Source organism: Pinus tabuliformis, chromosome 2_1 (genome assembly GCF_031772625.1).
Source record: "Pinus tabuliformis cultivar Carrire ecotype Pingquan chromosome 2_1, CPIR1, whole genome shotgun sequence".
NCBI classification, from domain to species: Eukaryota; Viridiplantae; Streptophyta; class Pinopsida; order Pinales; family Pinaceae; genus Pinus; species Pinus tabuliformis.
Genome location: NC_142299.1, coordinates 410,568,001 through 410,592,968, shown reverse-complemented (window position 1 = coordinate 410,592,968; position 24,968 = coordinate 410,568,001). Strand labels below are relative to the sequence as shown.

General features: G+C 33.6%; 1 pseudogene; it reads left to right on the top strand.

Moving 5' to 3' along the window:
• Nucleotides 1-465: 465 nt before the first annotated feature.
• LOC149200655 (phospholipase A1-Igamma1, chloroplastic pseudogene) lies at nucleotides 466-1,942 on the top strand (annotated as a pseudogene).
• Nucleotides 1,943-24,968: the final 23,026 nt, after the last annotated feature.

Sequence of the window (24,968 nt, the reverse complement as noted above, 5' to 3'; positions counted from 1 at the left end):
CCTAGAAGTCCTAACAGGAACAGAATATTAGACTCCACGCTTTCAAATCAGAGGAAATCCAACGACATACGTAATTCTTGGAACTATGATGATTGAATGAGAAAGCTGCGGAGACCCAATCCTTCTCCTAAGCAGAGTCTGGTGGGTAAATGGAAGGAATATCATGGTGCCAACGACTGCAAAGAACTTCTGGATCCCCTTGATGAAAACCTAAGAAGAGAGATTGTGAAGTATGGAGAATTTGCGCAGGCAACTTATGATGCCTTTAACTCCGATCCCTAATCGAGCTCTTATGGTGGCTGCTGCATCCCGTGTGGTGAAGTTAATTCATTTCTTGAAAGAGTGGGTTTGAGGAACACTGGTTACAGGGTGACCAAGTATCTCCATGCAACTCCCAATGTCCATGTTCCCAATTGGCTTTCGAAACTATCGAATGAAACAATAAAATGTCAGAAGTCTAACTGGATGGGATTTGTTGTTGTGAGTGATAACTTGGAAGAGATCAAAAGATTAGGTCAAAGAGATATAGTTATTGCATGGAGAGGCACCATGACTCCGCTTGAATGGGCTGAAAATCTCAAGACAGATTTAAAACCAATTAAACTCTCTGATAATATTCATCACTCTGATCTTAACCCGAAGGTGGAAAATGGATTTTTAAGTCTGTATACTTCTTCTAAGGGCGACAACCATAGTGACATTCATAATAATAGCATGAAGAGTGCATCTGAGCAGGTTCTGGAAGAGGTGGAGAGACTGTTAGAATTATACGAGGGCGAGGAGTTGAGTATCACCATTACAGGGCACAGTCTAGGAGCAGCTTTGGCGCTCTTGAGTGCATACCAGATTGGAGAAAACTTGGCATCAACCTCAAATAGTACACCAGTAGTAGTGTTCTCTTTTGGGGGACCAAGAGTTGGAAACCATGATTTCAAACAGAGGCTTGAGGAGATCGACGTGAAAACGTTGAGAATTGTCAATACTCATGATTGGATCCCTCAAATGCCAGGGATATTGTTCCTACATAAATTGGATTTTTCTTACAACTTGGTAGGGATTTTCTTACAACTTGCTAGATTTTTAGATGAATCCATGATGGTTTTTAATGATATTATTTCAATTATATAAATTTCACCATTTCTATATATGAAAAAATATTTTCATTTTTAATTTTATTAAAACTCCGATTTAATATTGATGAAATATTTTTAGTAGTAATGACCATATATAGCTTAGATATATTTCAAAATTAATGAATTTTTTTTTCCTTTTGGATTTAATTAAAAAAATGTTATTAAAAAATGAAATATTTTGATTGTGAAATGTATCACGGTTGTTGGGAATTTGGTATGGATAAGCCATGGTATTAGCCCATAGTATTGGAACAAAGTCTATTTACAAGTAAATAATATCCCTAGTAAGGCGGGGATGAATATCCATAGTTAAGAATCTTGTTATTTTGTAATTTTAATGTAAGTATTAAGTTTTTATTTGCTTTTTAATAAATTTAAATATGTCACAAAATCATTATTTAATTTGTATGGTAGATGAATCTTCTTTTATAGCTACTATTCATATGTTATAAATTTATCCTTAATTTTATTATTATAATCATGATTACGTTATAACAAATTGAATTTTATTACTTTTAATTTTTTATTATTAATTTAATCATACAAAAATTTACATCATTAAAACATCACCTCCATACTAGGCTACAACACCTCTCACCACAAAAATATTTTTAAATTAAATTAAACTAGCATTGGCACCACATGTTGCAAAGGGAACCTGGTAAGGCAATGACATAAGAAACAATAGCATAGAAGAAAGAAGTCAAATTTTTATGCAATTTTGTTTCTTTACTGGTGTTTCTTTTTTATCATATGTTATGTTTCAGGGAGATTCCAACCAAGATATGTTCAAAGTGAAGGATTTATGAAAATGCTCTTCATTAATATTCTAGAACCTTTATAAGTAAATCATTTAAACAAAACATTTCATAACAAAGTAAATGTTGTTAATTTAGTTCCTTGTTGCTTCTTATCCTTATTTCCCTTGTGTAAAATGTCCAAACTATAAAAGAATGGTATTATTTTTTGTCTCTTAAGACCATTTTATTTTATCTAACTCAATCATTTTCATATTCTCAACTAAGTGCCCATCATTCTCTTTCCATAGTGACTCAATGTATTTTAATGCATTTCATAAATTTGGTTTAATAAATGTTGGAAGAAAGCCAATATATTTCACTTTGTAGAAATAAGTGTACATTGGTTGGGATAAAATTGTATTGCTCTTACCATCTGATGATGTCATCTAAATCTTGAATCTTTCTCACCACTTATGAATTCCCCATTCTAATTGTTTTTTATCATGATGATATTGGCATCGCAACCCTTGTTCGTGAGAATATTATTTAATAAGTCAATGATAGGTGGCACAATTGGTTCCTCACAATCGTGAAATTCCCCATTCTAATTGTTATTCTACCATGATGATATTGGCATCACAATTGTGAAAGTAAAGGACAAATTCATTCACAATATGTTTGAAAACTTTATGCTAAGAGTTTTGATTCATGAAATTTTGTATCCTCTCCTTTTGTTGCTTTAATTTGTGTCATCTTAGAAAAATATTTCTCCAATAACCTATGTTATTCCTATCTTAACAGTGTCATTTCCATTCGGCTTGCTTGCTTGACATTAAGCACAATTAAGTTTGTAGTTTCAATTGCAAATTTCATGCCTCCATTCAATTTTTGTTATAGAAGGAAAAGATCCCTAAAAACTATAAATGAATCCTCATCATGAAAGCTAGGAGGTAGCTCATTAATCAACTATTCATCGAAGGTTTCATCTCCATTTTGTTGGTAGCTTCAATAGTGATGCCTAAGCCTCATGTTAATACATTAATACTTTACATGGGAAACATGTGGGTACTTTTGTTTAAGGTCGATGTATATTGGCCTTGAACGATACTATATTGAGCCTACATGATGGTAAAAAATTTATATGATAGAAATTACTAGATAACATTTAGAACCAATCTACCTATTATTCATATGTATATATAAATCCATATATGTTTGTTCCCTTCGACTGATTTAGATCTAGGTGAGGGAATCCATAGAGGCAAACATGAGATCATGGCGAGGGGACTTTAAGAGGCAAAACAATATCCGCTATATAAACTCTTTCTTCCTGGAATCTAGGAAGAAAGTTCGGATATAGATATTTAGGGAGGACGAGCTAAAATTAGAGTTGGTTAAATGGAGGTTGTATCGAGCTTCACAATGAGCATCACTCAACCATGCTTGCATATTCTTCGAGGAAGATTTAATGCTCGCTTCTTTCTTTCTAGAGATGCAGTCAATTTCATCATTTTAATATCAACATTAGCAGTTTCCTCCAGACTTAAATTCAGAGCCTATGCAATGGAAGCATGCAATTGTTCAATTTGAAAGTTCCCACAAACTATAAACCAAATGATGAGATAAAAAAATGACTCACCTCTTTTTCGTTGGTATTCTAGATGATTTTAAGCAAGAAAGTTGTCCACACCCACTCTACCAGATGCATCGATTACATGAGCTTCATGACGAGCATCGCCCAACCATCCTCATCATCATAGGTTGCAGTGAGTGGATTGTTTCTTTTAGCATTTGTATTTAATTTCATTTCATGTCAGCCTATTCTTTACTTCTACATAGGATTTAGTTAGGCTACATTTCATATTGCACACTTGCATTGCATTATTAGTTGCATTTCATTTTTAGCCCATTAATCCTAGAATATGGTAGTTGCTCCATAACCAACAAGCTTGCTAATTCAATAGTTGGTCCTTTTGCCCAATAATCCTATGAAGTTGACAAGAAACATTTTCCCATGTCAACAAGACCATAGAAGAAAATCAAAGCCTTGAGATATTAGTCTTTTGAGATAATGGATAAGGCAAGAAATATCAATTATAGAGAACATGCCCCATGCTATATGTGCATTTACATAGTAATAAATGTATATAAGATAATATAAGTTTATTAATGTCTACTAAATGACCAAACTAAGCAATGAGATTGTTTAGTACATGAGTGGCAATAGAAAATGGGAGGTTTGTCTCACTGTCAAGTGTGAAACTCTGTCTCGGTACAACAATGAGAAATTCAGTGAGACTGTAGTGATAAAGGTTCGGTATAATCAAAAGAAGGGTCTCTCTCTGTCAAGGAGGTAGATGATTAGCATAAGGAGCAAATAATTTATGGCCACGTCAAAAAGCTTGCCATTGCTTTTGGTTATCAATAGATGCCTAAATCAACTATCCAGATTACCAAGAACCTTCACGTTTGTGGGCATTGCCACAATGCCACAAAGCTCATTCTGATGATCACTAGGAAGGGAATTTTTGTGAGAGATGCAAATTGTTTCCATTGTTTCTCGAATGGACTCTATTCTTGCACTTATTATTGTAATGCTAATTGCAAATCATCTAATACAAAACCGTGTGACTGCAAGCATAAGAAATTACTTGCTTTTTGTGACAAGCATGTCTTTAATAGAGAAAAATGGACAAATGCAAAAGCATAGGGGATTAGTAAAATATTTGATGTGTATCAGTTTCTTTTTAGTGTATCTAAGGTGCATACATAGCGAAAACATACTTGGATAGTTAGTGACATTTTCATAAGACATATTGAATTTCTTCCTGATTCATTTCTTCATATCAAGCATAATTTTACAAAAAGTGTCTAATATACATTGAGTATAGTATTGCTAGCAATTTTCATAATGCAGTGTCGTTGGGTGGTGGTGGGTGGTATGCCAATGGTGACACATCATGTGATCATATGTCATTGATATAGATGGTATTTCTAGCATAGTTATTTATGGTTGCATGTTGAAGATTTCAAGAGAAGCTATGCATGACATATTCTACCTGCCCTAACATAATTCACCCAAAATATGCAAACTTTATTTGACATACTGATTTACCTTGGACAATGTGATTTTATATGACAAGGCATGCATTGGGCTTAAGATTGTAAAATATCTCATAACCTTTTCCAATATACTATAAATCAAGGCCAAGGAACACTAACATAGGAAATAATAAACATGCATAGAAGTTAGGACATTCATATAAATTTGATGTCTAACTACTGAGAACATATATTTCATAATCCATTTTGCCACAGTTTGCTCATTTCACTGAATTAGAACTTGCCACAACTGTTTTGTTGAGGCATAAAAAGAAAGGGATACCTAGAAATTTAAATATCTACCTAAATTGAGTCTACAACCAACTTAAATTAATTATTTTAGAATCTCTTTGGCATTGTTTATATGACATAGTATTGGTCCACGGAATCTTCAGACCCTAAGGACATGTGAAAGATATCTAGGAATTTCATCACATTTTTTAAACACTGAATCTCCTTTTTCTTGTGAGGAAGGGGGATCATTTGCAAAGGGAGAATGAATTAGGTCTTTGACATTTGACCCAAGAAATAGATATTTGTTCACCTTACCTAGTGAACTTTCCAATCTAACAAGTATCTGAGAGCCTTTATTGAGAAAGGCCATGACCCGTAAAATTGAAACAAAACAACCCAATATTAAATAAAATAGTTCATTATTATTTTTTCAAAATGACCATAATGAGAATTGTTGATTTTTAAAATGTCAAATTGTTAAAAACCAACAAGAAGCACAATTGATATGAAAAGATTATATGACTTCTAAACATGCTTGAAACCTTTATGCCACTTAAAATACCTTCTAATACCATTTAGTAAGTTTTGTATCAAATTTCTTAAATAAACAATTATAGGCATAATATATAGAAGGGTAATCCATTTCTATCTAAATTAGTAGGGGAGGAGCTCTTACTAATTAGGTAAGAATAAACTTGGGCCCTAAAAATAAATCTCTTGAGACATAATGTGGAGCTTCAACATATGAAACAAAACACTAAAATAAGAAGACAACATTGTTTGATTGATCTTTGAAGATAAATGTTATTAGTAACTTGTCATTAATTTCCAAATGAGCAGAAACATCTTTGAACAAAACACTAATCATTATTATAAAGTTTCTTCAAATCTTAAATCTTATATTTTAGATTCAATAAAGTCTATCCTTAAAGTAAATATGATCATGGTAAAAGTTTCTCCAAATATTAAGTATATTGTATCCTAGAATTAAAAAAAACTTATTTAATCATATCAAAATGTTATTCAAAATCTATCAATATTAAAGCAACATTGTAATAAAAAAATTTCACCTAATACATTTCCTCTTAACTAGGAATGAGAGTTCCTAAAAGAATAATTTCATAAAAAAAAATCCACTTTGACAGAAAATAATCACCAAGGGTTACACATTTAAAATTTGTTAGAGACATTAACTAATCCATCATATGGCTTGGGAATATATTTAGAAAGACTAAGACCTCTAGTCAAAGCGCCACCAAATATAGCCTCTTCCTAGAATTTCAATACATCCTCTTTGGTAGAATACAAAATTTTTATAAGATGACATGAAGCAACATAATGGCTATGCAATTCACAATAATTTATGATTTGGCTTTAGAAAAAATTTATAAAATCTGTATTTCCAATTATAGCCTCTTCATAAAAATATAGCAGATCATTTATAATTAGAATAAAATTAGTTCGATAAACCCCCGAGGAATACCATCGACACCAGGAAATTGCCTTTCTTTGAATGCAAAAATTCTCTGCTAACCTGCTTCCTCTTCCAGAGAAAGAGAGTCAAACAAGGTCTTCAAATCAAAAGGCTATCATTTGGAAGAAAGCGACAATAGAAGCTAGACAAATGTTGCCACTTTTTTGGTTTTTTTACGTAATCAGGAAATACTAATCTTATAACATTGTTAATTAAATTTTGTTTTCAAATTTCGAAGTGAATAGATTCAACAACTTGCCACTATAATTTTCCCAAGTTCTAACTAAATTTCAAATAAAATCAACGAAAAATTCAGCCTAATAAAAGGGAAAAAAATTACCTCTTCAGACTACAACCTATTATATCTTGAGAGAATGAATGATTCTTCATCCCAAAAGGTTTGATAAACCCCATTTGGTGCTCATCCTTAAGCAGTAAGCCAAACTCTTACTCTACACCCATTTCAAATATCCAGTTGATGTGTCCTTAAATTTGCTTTAGCTCCATAGTGGCAGTTGTCCTTGCATTCCCATTATCAGGGTTATTTTGCAAAGAACTATATACCCCCTACTCACCACTTCTAAGGAGAAGAATATACACCCCCTACTCACCACTTCTAAGCAGAAGGTCACTGAATTGAATGGTGCTAAAGGTAAATAAGAGGAAGCCAGTTCAAAAAACATTTGTTTGAAATATTTTCCACCATTAAAGGATGGTGTAAACAATTAGCCCATAAGAATATTCAGCCTTATTTATGTGAATAATGCATTAGCATTTCCTCAAACTCATGAAGAAAATTCACAACATAACAACTTTAAGTTAATCTTAGTTTTAATGTGCTCATCTCTAGTGGATGGAAAATTTGTTAGAACCATTTACTTTGAGCGTTTAGAATTCTATCATATCTTAAGATCTTGGAGCAATTAGATGAATCATATAGCAAATGGGGCTTCCAAACACATTATGGCAACGCTAAAAGGGGGCGGGGTTTGATTGCAATCAAGTAGCCAAGCTAATACAATAATTGTAGTTATAGCTGGACTTGAGATCTTTCTTCCCAGGGTCTTTGAGGAAGATTACCATATCAACCGCCATCTAAATCCTACTAATCCTGCCACAAATATATTGACAACGAAAGGACAAAAACAACTCCATCTCAATCCTATCAATTTTGCCATAAGGATATCTACAATCAACATAGAGAAACAAATTCAACCAATCATTTAACTCAAAAATAGTTTTAAAGTGAACAATCATCATGCAACATACACAATGAATATATATTTATTATCGGTTTCCTTCCCATGTCTAGATGATGTCTTTGCGGCTAGGATTTAGATCGTGACTATAGAAATTACTGCATTCCAGCAAATCCCCTCCTATCTTCCTAAGCTCCACCATGAAAAGCGAGGGCATGACTTCAAAAATCTAGGTGTCAATAGAAAAATGCCCCTCCTCCATCCCTTGCAACTTCACCTTACGGTCTTCAGACTTCTTGAAACTGAACCGGGAAAGACTTTCAATCTCCTTTAGCATCGCCATTATGCTCGACATTATGGTACAAAATGAGGTGTAAAAGCATTTATTACAAACATAGCCAAATATGAGAGTTACAAGTGAGGGATCAAAATATTTAATAAGCCCTAGGGTTTTACACCTACCTATTGGCAGCGTAAGTCATTGCTTTCTCCTATTACCAGTGGATATGTCGGATAACATGAATAGCCTGTTTAATTTCCCCTTTCCTTCTATTATATTATAGGGGGTGGCGCTGAACTTGATTGATAATGATGGGCGTTCATGGTAAAATAGACTAGAGTCCCACCTAGTTAGCGATTGAGAAAGCTCCAGCTTAGACATTATTCTTGACGTTGGCTGAGTCGAGGGTTTGACCGCAATCAAGTGGCCAAGCTAATACAAGAATTGTATTTATAACTGGACTTGAGATCTTTCTTCTCAGGGTCTTTGAAGAAGATTACTGGGTCTTTGAAGAAAATTACCAGACCAACCGCCATCTAAATCATTCTAATCCTGCCACAAATATGTTGCCAATGAAAGGACATAAGCTCATTCTTGCACTACTTAGTTCAGCATACCATGGTCGCTTTCTCAACCATTCTTGGACTTTGCAAGGATGCTTTCCTTAGAAGCCAAAACTGTGCAAACTATTTAAGTGAGGAATGGCTTCAGCCCATATCAACACCATACTATGTTTTTCTGAGGAAATCATCAAAATAATGTGTTAAAGCCTCAACCATAATAGTGAGCGCCATAGGTGCTCTCAAAGGAAATATCATCGTCGCAGAGAATTAATGAAATGATAATCTCGCTTTGCAAAGAAGGGAAAATGAAGGAGGCAATAGGAATCCTGAGTTTTCTGGACCACCGAGGCATTCAAATCGAACACGTTACCTATAACTCTTTATTACAACAATGTACTAGAAACAAGGCTCCCTCAGAGGGAAAACAAGTCTATACCCACATGCTTTCGAGTGGCTTTGAGCCTGATATTTTCTTTAGCATCTAGTTCTTGCACTACTCAGTTTAGCTTGCCATGGACGCTTTCGCGACAATTCCTGGAGTTTGTAAGGACACTTTCCTCAGAAGCCAAAACCGTGCAAATGGTTTATGTGATGAATGGATTCGACCCATCTCAACACCATACTGTGTTTTTCTGAGGAAATCATCAAAATAATGAGTGCTAGAACCTCAACCATAACAACGAGTGCCATAACTGCTCTCCAAGAAACATCATCCTTGCAGAGAATCAATGCAGATATAATATGGCTTTGCAAAGAAGGGCGAATGAAGGAGGTAATAGGAATCCTAAATTTTTCGGACCACCTAGGCATTCAACTCGAACTGTTACCTATAATTCTTTATCACAACTATGTACTGGAAACAAGGCTCTCTAAGAGGGAAAACTAGTGTATACCCACATGCTTTCGAGCATCTTTGAGCCTAATATTTTCTTTAGTACGAAACTCATGAACCTATATGCCATGTGCGACAGTTTGCCAGATGAACGCTTACTATTTGACAAAATTCCAACGAGAAATCTCTTTTATTGGAATGCAACGCTGAGAGGATATATGAGAGATGGAATGTTTCAAGAAACGCTATGACTTTACTACCAAATGCTATGGGAAGGTGTGCGGTTAACTGGTACAGTTTCCATAAAGTCACCTCATTCCCAAACTCTAACCTGAATATACAACCCACATTCAATTGTTATGGTTTCAGTGGTAAATTTTGATTGATTTGCTCATTCAAGGGTTCGAATAGTTTTCTGGATTTAAAAATTTTGGGTATTTGTCTTAGATAAGTAAATTTTCATTTTGGGCCATGGAATTGCCAAGAGTTCAGTACTAATTCTGAGAAAAGACAGCATCAACGAAGAGGGTTGGTATACTTACAAGCACTCCAAGGTTTTTATGAGGTATCGCAAGAGGGGCTCCCGAAACATCATGCTAGCTAGTATCTGTTGCTCTGAATTATTATCAACCATTCCCCTGTTGTAGTTCAATGAATTATCTCTACCCTTAGGTGCCAGAGACAGCAACACATGGATCTTGAAACTAAATGGCAAAACTACAATAATAAAACCACATAATTTGTAGACTAACAAAATACCGCATAATTTTCAAAATAACAAAATAATCCGACGGATGACAATAGTTCAATCGTCTAACATATGATCTAATGGTGTAGAAAGGTACACCTCGCACATTAGAAAGTTATTTTCAAGGAGTAACGCCTTACGACATAATTAGATGCAAAAAAAAATGAACAGAGAAAAACAAAAATGTTCAGCTTTTATCTAACACTACCTAAGAATCAATAACTCCTTCAAACTTCCCCTGAATTCGGTGACTAAAAATGTTTCTTGAAGCAGGCTACAATACTTCATCTTCTTCGGGGTCTATGGGGTCTCGAACAAGTGATTAACCTTGTGTACAAAGCTATTTCATGTAACATTGGTTTCAATTCTATCAGGATAGCATCTACTTTCTTGTTTAGTTCTCGATGTCTCGACATCCAATTCCAGAATTTAACCTGTTGTGTGTGTTGACGTGCCTTATATTCTAATAAAGTAGGATACGAAGGATGTCGTAGAGACATTGAAGCATGTGTAGAATTATTGAAAATCAAAGTAGCATAAATACGAAAGATTTTGCAAGATCTATAGAGGCATATATATCTCTACTTTTTCTTTAATTTAGGAAGATTATACTTTAAAGATTTTTGACCATTGCTAAAAAAATATTGTTATATTCGTTTCAGACTCGTTTTTATAAAACATAAATAAAATGTTGTTTATGAATCACAAAAGCTTGAAATCAAAAATAAAATTCTTATTCAATTTTAAATTGTTTTTGAATTAAAAACACAATTATTACTCAATTTCAATTTTACATTTTTCAACTTAATAATGTCTTCAACTACCCTCTGCCACTTTAGGAATGAATGCAATTAGGCATGGTTTCTGCCATAACAATTATATCTCAGAGAGTGCAGATTTCCCGTAAAAAATAAAAAAAATAATACAGTTTGTTCTTTAGGATCATAATATAAAAACAATTATTTATTAATCTGTTGAGACGTGGGCCATGGGAATAACTTTGACAAGGACTGCAGGTTGCATCTGACGATGGTATCTATGAAATTGCATGCATCTTCTGTACAATTCTCCTCTGGAATATCTGTCACATAACATTACACAACATTAGTCCAAACACTACCCTCCTCCCAACACCCTGAAACTAAGAATGTGCTTCTCCTCGTCCAGAATCTCGAGGCGCTCAATGCTGTTCTTCGCTGGAAGCCCCGATACGACTTTGACTTCCCTGACGCATCCCACCTTGACGGAGCAGCTGCTGACGAAGGGCTTGTACGTTTCAGGTTTATCGAACCTTCGAAGAACCGACCACATTGCGCTCGCCGGTGCGTTGATTCTCTGCATATTTACGGACGAGCACTGCTTTTCTTCCTTTCCAACCTGGTGGTTGCAGTACTTGTTTATCAAACTGAGGGGCCTGCATATGTTTTGTTGGGCAACCAGAATTTTGATTTCAATCTCTGGACAGATTTTAATCTGCTGCCTAATCACAGTACAAATAATATCTCTGATTTATATTCTCAAAGTTGCCGATTAATCTGTGGTTAGGCTGTAGAGACACAGATATATATACATTGATGAGGAACTGCATCCCGCCCTCCATTAATTTCGCATCTTCCTCTCCCCGTTTTTCACTTTTCACGGGTTGAGGAATGATATAAGTTTGCAGTTACAGTTGAATTGGATACGCTTCCTATCCGGAAACACGCACACCTCACTGCGCCCTCTCCACGAACAACTGAGAACTAAGATACAATTCATTGTTTGGAAAGGGATCATAAATTACTCCTATACAACATTATATTGTATGGTCCTGACCATTAGGAAGGATTACACCCTTTTTTATCCTATATTTAATAGATATTGATCTAGTTTTTAACTTTTTTTAATTTAGATTGCATGATCGTAGGCAACAAATCTCCAAAGGGGTTAACGGCATCCCGCACTACCCTTGACAAGAGCTCATTAATTTCGGGAATTGCATCCCATTTTTCATTTTACAAGAGCTCATTGAGTAGGTAGTGCAGTTGATTTGGATATGGTTCTGTTGACGAAGCAATTGCATAGGTTCCTTTAACCACGCTCTGCAGTTGATTTGAATATGCTTCTGTTGACGGAAGAATATCCACCGTCTCCCCAAAGAACAACTATTCGTATACTATTAATTGTTTTCGACGGGATGATAAATTTGAAGCATTTATGTATAGGAGTCGTTTAAGGAGGCAGAGGAATCGCTCGGTGGTCGGAATATGGGTAAAGAAAATTCAAAATTTTTTGTAGAGGCAGTGTTTGAATTGTGTTTTTGATGGTGGAAATGGTTTCAGCACCATCAAAAACATTTAGGACACCTAAAATTTTGAAGTTTAATGACTATAACTTGGATTTACAAAAATCCTTGTCAGATTTTCTCTAAATATGACTAGAATTTCCATAACTTTCCAGATAACCCCTCCGCTTTAGACTACCTGTTTATGTATATATTCAACTTTATGACTAGAATTTCCATAACTTTCCAGATAACCCCTCCCCTTTAGACTACCTGTTTATGTATATATTCAACTTAATTACGATCGTGCCTTTTTACTATATTTTAGATATTCTTTTGCTATATTTAATATCTAAATATTTTTTGATAGTTTTATATTTGTGAGATTGTTTTAAGATTGTATTATACCTTTAAAATAATTTTATATTTTTGTTTTTATTTCCGATAATATAATCTTTTTAGAATGGTAGTATAATTTTTTAGAATGTAAATATTTGTTTGAGATAGTTGTGAGATTTTTTTGAGTAATTTTATCTTCGTGAAACTTTTTTAAACTAATTTTATTTTTATTTTTATATTTGTTATATAATGTTTTACAGTATATGGTTAGATGTTTACTTTAAATTTATAGGAGAATAATTAATTATTAATTAGTTAGTATTTCATAAATTTGCATTAAATATTTAATTAATTATTTTAAAGGGATGATACCTAGCAATTGTACTAGATGTTGCAATGGAAAGACCATAAGGCATAAATTTGAGAAGCATTGTAACATATAATGAATCATTGAAGATAGAAATTAGAAAACAAAACGCCTTTTAAAAGTAGAATATAAAGTGAAAACACTTACATTATGCCAAATTGATAGATTCTATAACTTTTCCAACATAGATTGCCTCTTAATCTTCAAAGATGGTTTTTCAAGTTCCAATAGAAAATATTTGATAGATTTTGAAAAAATACAGATAGTAGATGACACCAATAAGAAAAATGAAATAATATTATTTTGCATCACAACCTAACAAATTTCAAACATCATGAAAATGAGTCAACTTCGATAGGAAAGCATTGTCACATATAATGAATTGACAAATTCTATAACTTTTCCAACATAGATTGTCTCTTAATCTTCAAAGATGGTTTTTCAAGTTCCAATAGAAAATATTTGATAGATTTTGAAAAAATACAGGTAGTAGATGACATCAGATAAGATAAATAAAATAATATTAATTCATGTAGAATACGATGGCTATCTTTCCAAATCTAAATTTGCATCACAACCTAACAAATTTCAAACATCATGAAAATGAGTCAGACACCAGGTCCCAATTATTCATAAGTTTTGGTGTAAAATCTGCAACATATCTCCAATGTTTTCTTGGAGAACATTATCTCTGAAATTGTAAAGAAACATTTTGAATTTCACTAAAACTATAGATTATTTTAGTATTTTGCATTGCCCCCTCAACCACACAGGGTTTACCCTCAACAAAATAATACTAATTCATGAAGAATATGATGGCTATCTTTCTAAATATAAATTTTCATCACAACCTAACAAATTTCAAACATCATGAAAATGAGTCAAACATCAGCTCCCAATTATTCATAGGTTTTGGTGTAAAATCTACAACATATCTCGAATGTTTCCTCAGATAACATTATCTCTAAAATTGTAAAGAAACACATTTTGAATTGCACTAACACTACAGATTATTTTAGTATTTTGCATTGTCCCCTCAATAGCACAGGGTTTACCATAGATTATTTTAGTATTTTGCATTGCCCCCTCAACAACATAGGGTTTACCCTCAACAACACAGGGTTTACATCTTGTCATGGCCAAAATTCTAATATGTATTATAATTTCTAATATGTATTATAAATTCTTGTATATATCATCGATTTATATTAACAATTGTAAAAGACCATTGTAAGAATTTACATGGTGATTATTTTAGTATTTTATATTACTTGAGATTTAAATTTTATTCTCAAATGTAATAGTATACTAATTTATCTATTAAATCACAATTTAAAATATTTTTTACACAACTTATCAATTAAAAAATAAAATATTTAATACACATGTCAGTTATACATAAAATTATATATAACCATTTTAAATAATTTGCAAATAATTAAATGGAAAAACAACCATGTGAAATCTCTTAAAAATAAAATTAGTTATTAAATTTAAAAATTAAAAAAAAATAAAAATTATAACTACAAATTTAAATACATCATAGATTAGCTTCTTGACATATATAACTATTTTAAGCAATTTCAAAATAAGCATATTTCTAATATATCTAAAAACAAATATACAAAATCTCTTTAGAAATATATATTTGATTGTTAAATTTTAAAAATAAAAATAATAAAAGTCTTGAATATAAATTTAAGAATAAATCGCGATTTTCAAAAACAATAAAAATTCTTCACATTGGAATTTGTAACACATCTCACCAACATACTGAAATAAAATATAAAATAAAGTTTTAACTAATGTTTCCATTTGTCATGGTAGCCCATCACTTTCCTAACGACTCAAATCGAGATTATATATATAAATATATAACATGCTATGTTACTAGATTATATTTACATCATTTAACCAACAGCCACACCTTCACAGTCTTTTTCTTATGCAGTGGGATTTTGTTACACGATTAATATTTAAACTTCACACGAGTTTAGTTGGTATTTAAATTAAAAATAGCTCGACATACCTGAATACACCAGAATTGACACCTTGTAGTACTTATCCCACTACAGCCAGTCGTCTTGCATTTATCATGCCTGGAACATTCTTGAACCAGGGTTTACAGCTGCCAAATGTTACGGGCCAACTTACACCATCGGATCATGAGGTTGGGTATCAGATGGTTGAGGTTTGTCGAGGGTTCATTGGGGTAATGAAACCCTACCCCCTCCACAGTTTTCGTAACTCCTTTACCCTGGGCTTCAAGGGTGATGGGCTCTGCTCACTCTGCAATTTCCGCTCGCTCTGGGGTATTATGGAGTTACGTCCATTGCAGGTGAGCATCTCTCTGCACCTTTGTGAATGTAATATCTAATGAAAAATTACTACAACCAAATGTAGAGGTTTATGCCAATACTCACTTGGGTTATTTAGTCTGGCACCGTAGGCCTATTTGAGGTTCAGTTTCCATTCCTTGCTGGAAGACTTAGTTGCTTACTCCCTTTTACAGTCGGATTTGACAAGGTCTTGGGCCTTCCACTTTACTTATTTACTTGACACGTATTACCCTCACTTGTTTTTTGAGGTAGATAATTCAAAATCCATACTCTCTGGAATATGGTTGAGGTTTGTCGAGGGTCATTACGGTAATGAAACCCTACCCCCTCCACAGTTTTCGTAACTCATTTACCCCGGGCTTCGAGGGTGATTGGCTTTGTGATCTCTCCAAGTTCTGCTCACTCTGGGGTATTATGGACTTACGTCTGTTGTAGGTGAGCATCTCTCTACACCTTTGTGGATACAATATCTAATGCAAAAATTACTACAACCAAATGTAGAGGTTTTTGCCAATACTCACTTGGTTTATTTGGTCTGGCACCTTAGGCCTATTTGAGGTTTAGTTTCCATTCCTTGTTGGAAGACTTCACTGCTTAATCCCTTTATAATTGGTTTATTTGGTCTGGCACCTTAGGCCTATTTGAGGTTTAGTTTCCATTCCTTGTTGGAAGACTTCACTGCTTAATCCCTTTACAATTGAATTTAACGGGGTCTTGGGCCTTCCTCTTTACTTATTTACTTGACATGTATTACCCTCACTTGGTTTTTGAGGCAGACAATTCAAAATCCATACTCTCTAGAATACTTTCTTTATGAGATGGTTGTTTGTCAACGTACAAGGTTTTTATGAGATGGTTGTTTGTCAACGTACAAGGTTTCTCACAGGTTTCTCCATTGCGTCGCACGATTGGTTTCCACCTTGAGCCTGCCTACCTCAGAAGGATGGTTCATCTCTAGCTTGAATTACAAACCCCCATATGTACTAAAAAGATAACCCTTAAATTTCACTATATATGAACATATGTCTCTCGTTGTTGGGTTTTAATGTAATTCCTTATGGTTGTTACACAGGTCGCCATGGCCACCGCCACAAAAGCCGTGTTTAATTCCTATGGCCGAAATGTATGTATAGGGTTTCATGAGGCAGGACCTCTATATCCTTCCATGTCAGGTGCATGTTTAAAGATTTATTCCTCCAAGCTAAGTAGTGACATATTATAAAAGTTTAGGAGGAATTAGATTTGGCCGGGAACTGTAATAGTTTAAATTAATCATATATACTAAAGTTACTAGTTTTTGGTCATCTTGTCTACTCGGTTACTTTTAATTTACATAGGAATGAAGAAAAATTCCTATTTTTGGTTGCTTCCCATGTAGATACGAGGTTACGAGGTTTTGCACCTAACTCATTTCAATGTTTACTATCATGAGAATTATGTCTCTACACAGTTGTTCTCTACACTTCTTGTTTTTATTCTGTTCAAGTTAGCATGCTTACATGTGGTTATTAAATACTTCTACATCCTTTCCATTGTAACATATTATTTTATACCACTGTCTTGTAAATTGCAGACTTTTAATTGGAATTACTTAAGGGAGATTATGACTCTACACAGTGGTTCTATCGACTTCTTGTTTTTATTCTATTCAATTTATCATGCTTACATGTGGTTATTAAATACTTCTACATTCTTGCATTGTAACATATTATTTTGTAATATATTACTGAGTCAATCCATGTACAATAACCCCTTCCTTCTCTGCCCAGTTATGGGCAGTTGCTTGATTCCAAGTTCTCCATAATTATCAGAAAAACTTCTTGTTCTTTAAAATAGATAAAGTAATCATCATTTCCTTATCCATAAATAAAGTAGTCGGATTGCATTTTTTGAGTTTTGTATTCAATACAATTTTTAAGTTCTCAGGTCTATCACCTCCAAAAAGGAAAATATTATCTTCCTACCAAATATCAGAAATTTGTTTAAAGCACATTTTCATAATTCTCATGGATGCATAAATACAATTTTCTCTATGTAACAGATATCTGCATATACTACATAGTTTAACGTTTTGTCTAGTTGTCAAACATAAATACCCAGACATTACATAGTTCTAAAAATACACAATATTTAAGCACAGATACTCATCTATGGCTTAAAAATCCCACGAATTCTCAAGCACTGACTCTGTTCTTCCACTCTACAAAACATCATCTAACCATCATCTTCGGACAGGCATTGTCCCTCCACTCTATGAAACAACATCCAACCATCATCTTCAGAGAGGCATTGAGCATCTATGATCCCTAAACCTACAAATTCAGAGTCTGTTGCATCCTCTTTGTACAATGATTTTCTCTAAATAAGCTACAGAGAAGTAATGGACAATGACAAGTCGCCTTGAAATCCATGATAGAGGTGATAAAAAATGCGTTCATCATGCTTATGTAATCGTTCAGGAAGTTGACAGTTGAAGCAGTTGTCAGTTGTTGGTTGTGAGATCTAAGGCCCAAATTCTTTCAATCGTCTAACAATCAATCAAACGATACAAGAGGATACAAAGTGGCAGCCTAGGGGAGTTGATTTCAAAGGGGAATGGCTTACGGCAGAAATATTTTGGTTTTTACAAGCCATGGCCTGACTCATGGCATTTTACAAAGACTATTTATAAACCAATAATATCCATGGTAAAGTGAGGGTGAATCATTCATGATTAATGATCATGTTATTTTGTAATTTTAGAGTACATATTAAATTTTTATGTGCTTATTAATTAAATTTAAATATGGTTACAAAATTATTATTTTAATTTATATCGTGAAATAGATCCTGATGTGTGGCTACTATTTATATGTTAATATAATTGTGCTAAGAGATGTAGCCTAGATAGATGTCAAATGTAAATGTTTAGCATTTAACATATAACAAATTTAATCTAATGTCAATGTCCACCCTAATTAAAAATTGATGCCCTAATTAAGAATTGTTATAGAGGTAGATGTGTAGGCATAAATTTTTAATGTTTAAAATTTATATGTAGACTCAATTAAAAATAATAAAATTTAATTTGTTATATTATACCTTTTTTTGCAGGTCAACTTAGCCCCCCCAACTCAGGTTAGAAATTATGTTCTAGGAAAAATTTGCATAAATAATTATAAGTTGCATTGGTCAATGCTAAATTAATAATGGTTGATAAAGAAATCGTCATATAGTCCTAATAAATTGAGATGTGAAGTGGATAAGTAAATTGAATGCTCAAGCAGAAAAACTTGCATAAATTCTGGTGAGTAGTAAAAGTATACATATTTACAATTTTACTTCTACATAAGTGTTAATGAAAACATAAATAATGGTGAGAAGTAGCTATTGTAAGTATATTTTATTGGTGTAGTCTAACTTATAGATGAAATGACATTTTCTCAGAGCATTTTTAAGGTTAATTTTAATCAAAATCTCGTAGAGGTTTTTAAAGCTTGAGATTAAGTTGTTTAATCTCTAGTGCCCCCAGTTTTTTTAGGGTGTTGAATATATTTATGCATTCAAAAATATATTTTAAACAATAAAAAATCATAAAGGTTATTTCATCTATAAGTTAGACTAGGCATATTTTTTACATCTTATTCCTATACATTTTTTATGGGAAGACTCCCTTAAATTATGTTGGAAAGTAATTGATGATAGATATGTTATTTACTTTACTATTAAGTTATTTTAAAGTATTTTATCTTTGGATGGTTTTCGTGCAAACCTTAAGAATAAGAAATCACTACAATCACACACAACCATATCATGCATGAATATTGCAACAATATCCACATTATTTTGTGTAAATGTTACAATTAGGCCTTCAAGTTATGGTCCAATCAATTTTTTTATTTTTATTCTTAATAATATTGAAAAATAAATATTTACTTTTTAAATTTAATCATTATAGTTTGCATTGGTCAATGCTAAACTAATAATGATCAACATACAAATTGATTTGTTAGAGCCTTTTCTTTGTAGGGACTCATAATGACTCCATAACTATATTTAAATTTAATTAATAAGCACATAAAAACTTAATAATTACAATAAACGTATAATATAACAAGTTTCTTAGCAAAGGATATGCACCCCACTTTACCATGAATATTATTAACTTGTAAATTAGTTTTGTTACTATACCATCAGTCAATACCCTGGCTTATCAATACCACATGCAGAAACACCATAACTCATTTCAGAACAAAAGATTAAAATGTAAAATATTTTAGACATTACATATAGCATTAATTATATAGAGTGAACATTTTCCATGATATGGATGGAGAGAGAGAGAGAGAGCACAAAGGGGGGGAGGGAGAGGAGAGAGGGAGAGAGAAAGATGGAGTTGGAGGGGGATAGAGATGGAGGGAAGAATAAATACATAAAGAGATAATAGTAGAGATAGACTGAGTGACAAAGTAGAGATAGAGAGAGATAAAGAGAGGAAAGGAGGGAACATAGAGATGAGAGGCGAGAGGGAGGGAGAGAAAAGGAAGACAGAGGGAGACATAGAGATGGAGGGGGGAGAGAGGGGGAGAGAGAGAACGCAAGAGGGAGGGAGATATTGACAGAGTTATAGGGTAGAGAAAGAGATGGGAAGAGGGAAATGACTTGAAAGAGAGAAGGGGAGAGGTATGGAGAGAGTAGAGAGCGAGAGAGAGAGAGAGAGAGAGAGAGAGAGAGAGAGAGAGAGAGAGAGATGGTATGTGTATATAAAAACTAGCCTAGATCCATATTAACCCGTATCTATCAAGCACCAAGAGGGATCAATCTCAACTCTTTTCACTTTAAAATAGATTGTCACCTCAAGAGATTTGATACCTCACAATGCTTGATAGATCTGGGATTATGATGTATCTAGGCCGTTATGTATATTATGATTTTATTTTATCTAAAACAGTATTCTTATTTTTATTAATAAAACCAAAATTATAATATAACAAATTGAGTTTTATTACTTTTGACTTTTTATTATTAATTAAGCCAAAACTTAAATGTTTATAAACAATGTAACGAACCTCAACACAACATAACAACGTTTGATAGCATCATAATTTTTTTTCTAGCTAATAACAATGCATGGATTTGAAGTAATTATAGTTGACATCATAGGGTACCTTCACATACTTGTCTATTCGTATATGTATGCTTATATTTCCTAACATGTTGGTATAATGCCTATTTTAATTCGTGAATTACAATCTTGTCTTGCCCCACCTTGGTATAACCTAAATGTTTTTACCCTTCACCTTAATACTTGGTTTTGTAAGAGGATTACATAAATACCTAACCTCCCTATGCTTACATCTTCCTAAGCAAACCACTACTACATATACAATTATGGAGGATGTCGCATCCTACTTGCCCCTATGCGAAATGAATGACCAGTTCACATGCTTAGCCTTGTACTCATTATATGTGACATTTGTTTGGCTGTCATCACTCAAGCCTGTGAGAAACCTCCATGCTGCCTCAACTCATGTGAAGGGGGTACTTGAGGGAAAATTTATTCAACTTTATTTGTTTGAGGGAACATCTATGGTTATGGTTCATTGGTTTTTGATCGACAACATAGATCTCTTCATACTAACCCTAACTACTCTCTGCTCCCTAAGCTCTTTGTTAGCCTCATTTCATATGTTCTCATCACTCTTTGACAGAGGTGATGTTCGTCCTCCAACACTCCATACTTCGTCTCGTACCCCTGGTCTTCATAATGCTATCCCCGTCTGGTTTTGCATTACACCACCTCATTGAAACTCAGCACTCATATTTTGCTCAAGTCTAGAACTGTTACCATTCAACATTTACAGTTACATCTTAACCCTCCTTGATGAGTTTCCATGAATTCCAGGGTTAATCCAAGCACTTGTATGGGGTAAAGGGAAATGTGGCACTCTGTTTTGCACCCATTCGACATAGGCCAAGCTAACCCTATCTTTTTGAATTTTGGTTTATTTTGTCTCCCATCTTGTTTATGTCAAGTTTAAGTTTTAATTTTGTTTATGTTGACTCAAGGGTTCCCGGTGTAGGGGCAACACATGGCGTCACCAGAGGAAACCAACTCATCTTGCTTGGCCTTCCACCCCTTCCATTTTAGGGGCATAGTTTTTCCCACTATACTCTACTTTATAGGGTTTGTGATGTATCTTGGTTGACTTCACTTTGTTACCTCGAATTTGATTAGCTCCACTTCCCATGTACTCATGTGCTCAATCGAAATCTTAATTCGACACATCTTCACTAGGTAATGGTTTTTGGTCTTTCAAGCCAGTGTTTCTATATGCATGCTCGAAATATGTCTTTATGGAATTTGTCTACCATTTTCATGTTCTCATCATTGTAGTATCTTCTCTTTGTGCAATTTCACGTATAGATGGTACTAGGGTTTAGCTCAGACGGTTAATGTGCACAACCTGGGATCTCTTCGCGCTAACTCTCATTTTTATGATTCCAGTTTGGTCACATTTCACTTCTAACCTCCTCCCCTCAATGGATTTCGGTTCCTGAGAGTTTATTCTCCTTGTTATTGTTTTGCTAAGTTCACCCTGAATGGGAGCTTCCTACTGCACACTAGCCCGATGTTTACAATTGCATGGAGTATGTATCGTTTTACAAGAAAGGCTGCACAGAGCCTTCCAGTACCTTGGCTTATATGCCTGTTTTTCTTTTTTTACAATTGACTCAAGTTTTCTTTCACTCGGGCGTGTATGCCCGAGGCATTGTGAGACTTTTACTCTATTTTATTTTATTTGTGTGTATGTGGTTTATGAGACTCGAACTAGAGGTTTCATGTAATTATGGATCTATATTAGTATTATGAGGATGTCTGTATGCATTGTTTTTATGCTCTATCAAAAATGGCCTTAAGATCAGTGTTCTACCACTGCATGGTAACAGAAAACTACTTAAGTTATATCCCAATTTGGGTTCCTTCCTAACTCATTTGTTTCAATGTCAAATAGAATTGAAAGGTTGAGTATTAATTGTTAATTGGAAATCTCAATAAGGGTATGATGTAGCTCCGGCTAAGTTGGAGACAAGATTATTTAAAATTTTTGTTTATATATATATATATATATATATATATGCTTTAGCAAATCTCGAAGCATGCAGATCAACCTTAGTAAAGTCTCAGACTCAATACTTCCTAAGAAACCTGCCACTTTAGGTTCACATATTCATCAAAGTGCACATGCGTAGGCTTGTCGAACTCGACCTAAGACATAATGATAGAGAACTTGTAGAAAGAGAGAGCTCCCATGACTTGAATGGCTAAATGATGATACATTTTATTTATTTATAGGATTTCAAGAGAGCACCCAATCTCTCCTCGAAATCGGACCTGTCTTCATAAAGTGTACAAACTATAGATCTCAAATCTAAAATTTTCCATAGATTCTCTAAAATGTGGGTCAAGTCCCACCAAAAGTCAAAGAAGTGCTCCAAGTTTCAGATGTTCATTCGGAAACTTAACCTAAGATTTTAACTTTTGGAGGATAGAACCCTCCACTTAGTCATTTAAACTATCAAATATATATATATATATATATATATATATATATATATATATATATATATATATATATATATATATATATAGATAGATATATATATATCTATATATATATATATATATATATATATATATATATATATATATATATATATATATATATATACGGTCACACTCACTGCCAGTTGACTAGACATGAAATACAATGAAATAAAACCCACCATGCTTCCTTACAAAGATTTTGTCAGTCGATTGGACATCCATAATTATCACTGTCACTTGAGTAATATAGATGTTGCGGGCTAGCTGACAAATGAGCTTTTGCATGAGGTGGCATGATATTATAGAACAGAAAGAAAGGAGATACATACATACTAGGTACCCTCTCACATATTGGATTAGAAATTGATCCAAAGAACTGAGATATTTCCTTGTAGACAGGTTTCTCTGGTGGCTAAGTAGTATGTATTGTTGAACAAATTCTCTATCTAGAAGTAAAACCATGCCTTAGACTGTGCTACTATTCTGATATCTTCTCAAAGATAATAAATAAATTCATGTCCTCTAATGGTCCAAAATATTCCTTCTCTTGGGCACGGTCATGTAGAAGTATTTTGAACCAGGGTGAGCAGTGAGTATAGGGGTTACACATAGAACTACATTCGAACATCAACCAAACTCTCTTCGCATATTTGGTGTACAACAAGATATTACAATAGTCTGCATAGCTCAACCATGGCTCATATAGACAAATATATCTTTGTCCTGCAAAAGGTGCAAATCTAATGGCTCGTTGAAACATTATGTGTGACTCTATAAAATACAAAATATTACTTACATTTTTATGGCTACTATTAACCCATTTTCCATGGATGTATTCATATGAAGGACTCCCCTTGACACTATATATGAGACATTGAAAAAAAATGACATATGACAATATTTACATATTAAAACCCATTGAAAACCCTCTGGATTAGAGGGAGGTAGTGATGAAGTTGACGCTGATGAACAACTGAACATCTTGATTTCTTTCAGAGCTACTTCTCTTGTAAGAAAATCTTCTAAACAATTATCTTTTCCCTTTTTATACTCAATCTAAAAGTCGAATTTTTCCAACCATAAGCTCCATCTTAGTATCCTATTATTTCCTTGTTCTAACAGGATTTTGTTTCTAAGCATCCTAGCCATATGTTTGAGATATGTTCTTACAATGAATCTTACTGGCTTGAGGAACAACTTGAATCTCTTGATTCCATTTTTTGCAGCAAGGATTTCTTTATCAGAAGATGGATACCTGAGTTCAGTGTCATTAAAACATCCTCATCAATATGAGGAAACTTCTTCCCTTTTTTCATGCTTTTGCATTAAAACTCCTGCCCATACTTCATTGCATGCATCTATTTCTAAAATATAGGGCAATTTATGTCTTGGAAGAACCAGATTTGGTAGATTTTGGACCTTTTGTTTAATAATTTTAACTGAAATAGTCTTATATGCGGTCCATTATATTCATCTGAGCCACTTCTATAGGACCTTGACATCTTTGGTTTGATTTTCATAAAACCGCCTAATGTAATTGAGGCTTCCCAAGAACCTTTGCAATTGTTTGCGATCATAAATGGCATCTGGAAATTCTGTTAAAGCTTTCAACACATGTTCTTGTAATTCAACATTTCATTGGAATAGGATTAGTCCTAGATATTCAATTCTAGTTTTTGCAAACTTAAGCTTAGGCTTCCCGAGGACTAACTCGTGCTTCAAAATCATGTCGTGAACTATCTCCAAGTGCTTTCTATGTTCTTTTAA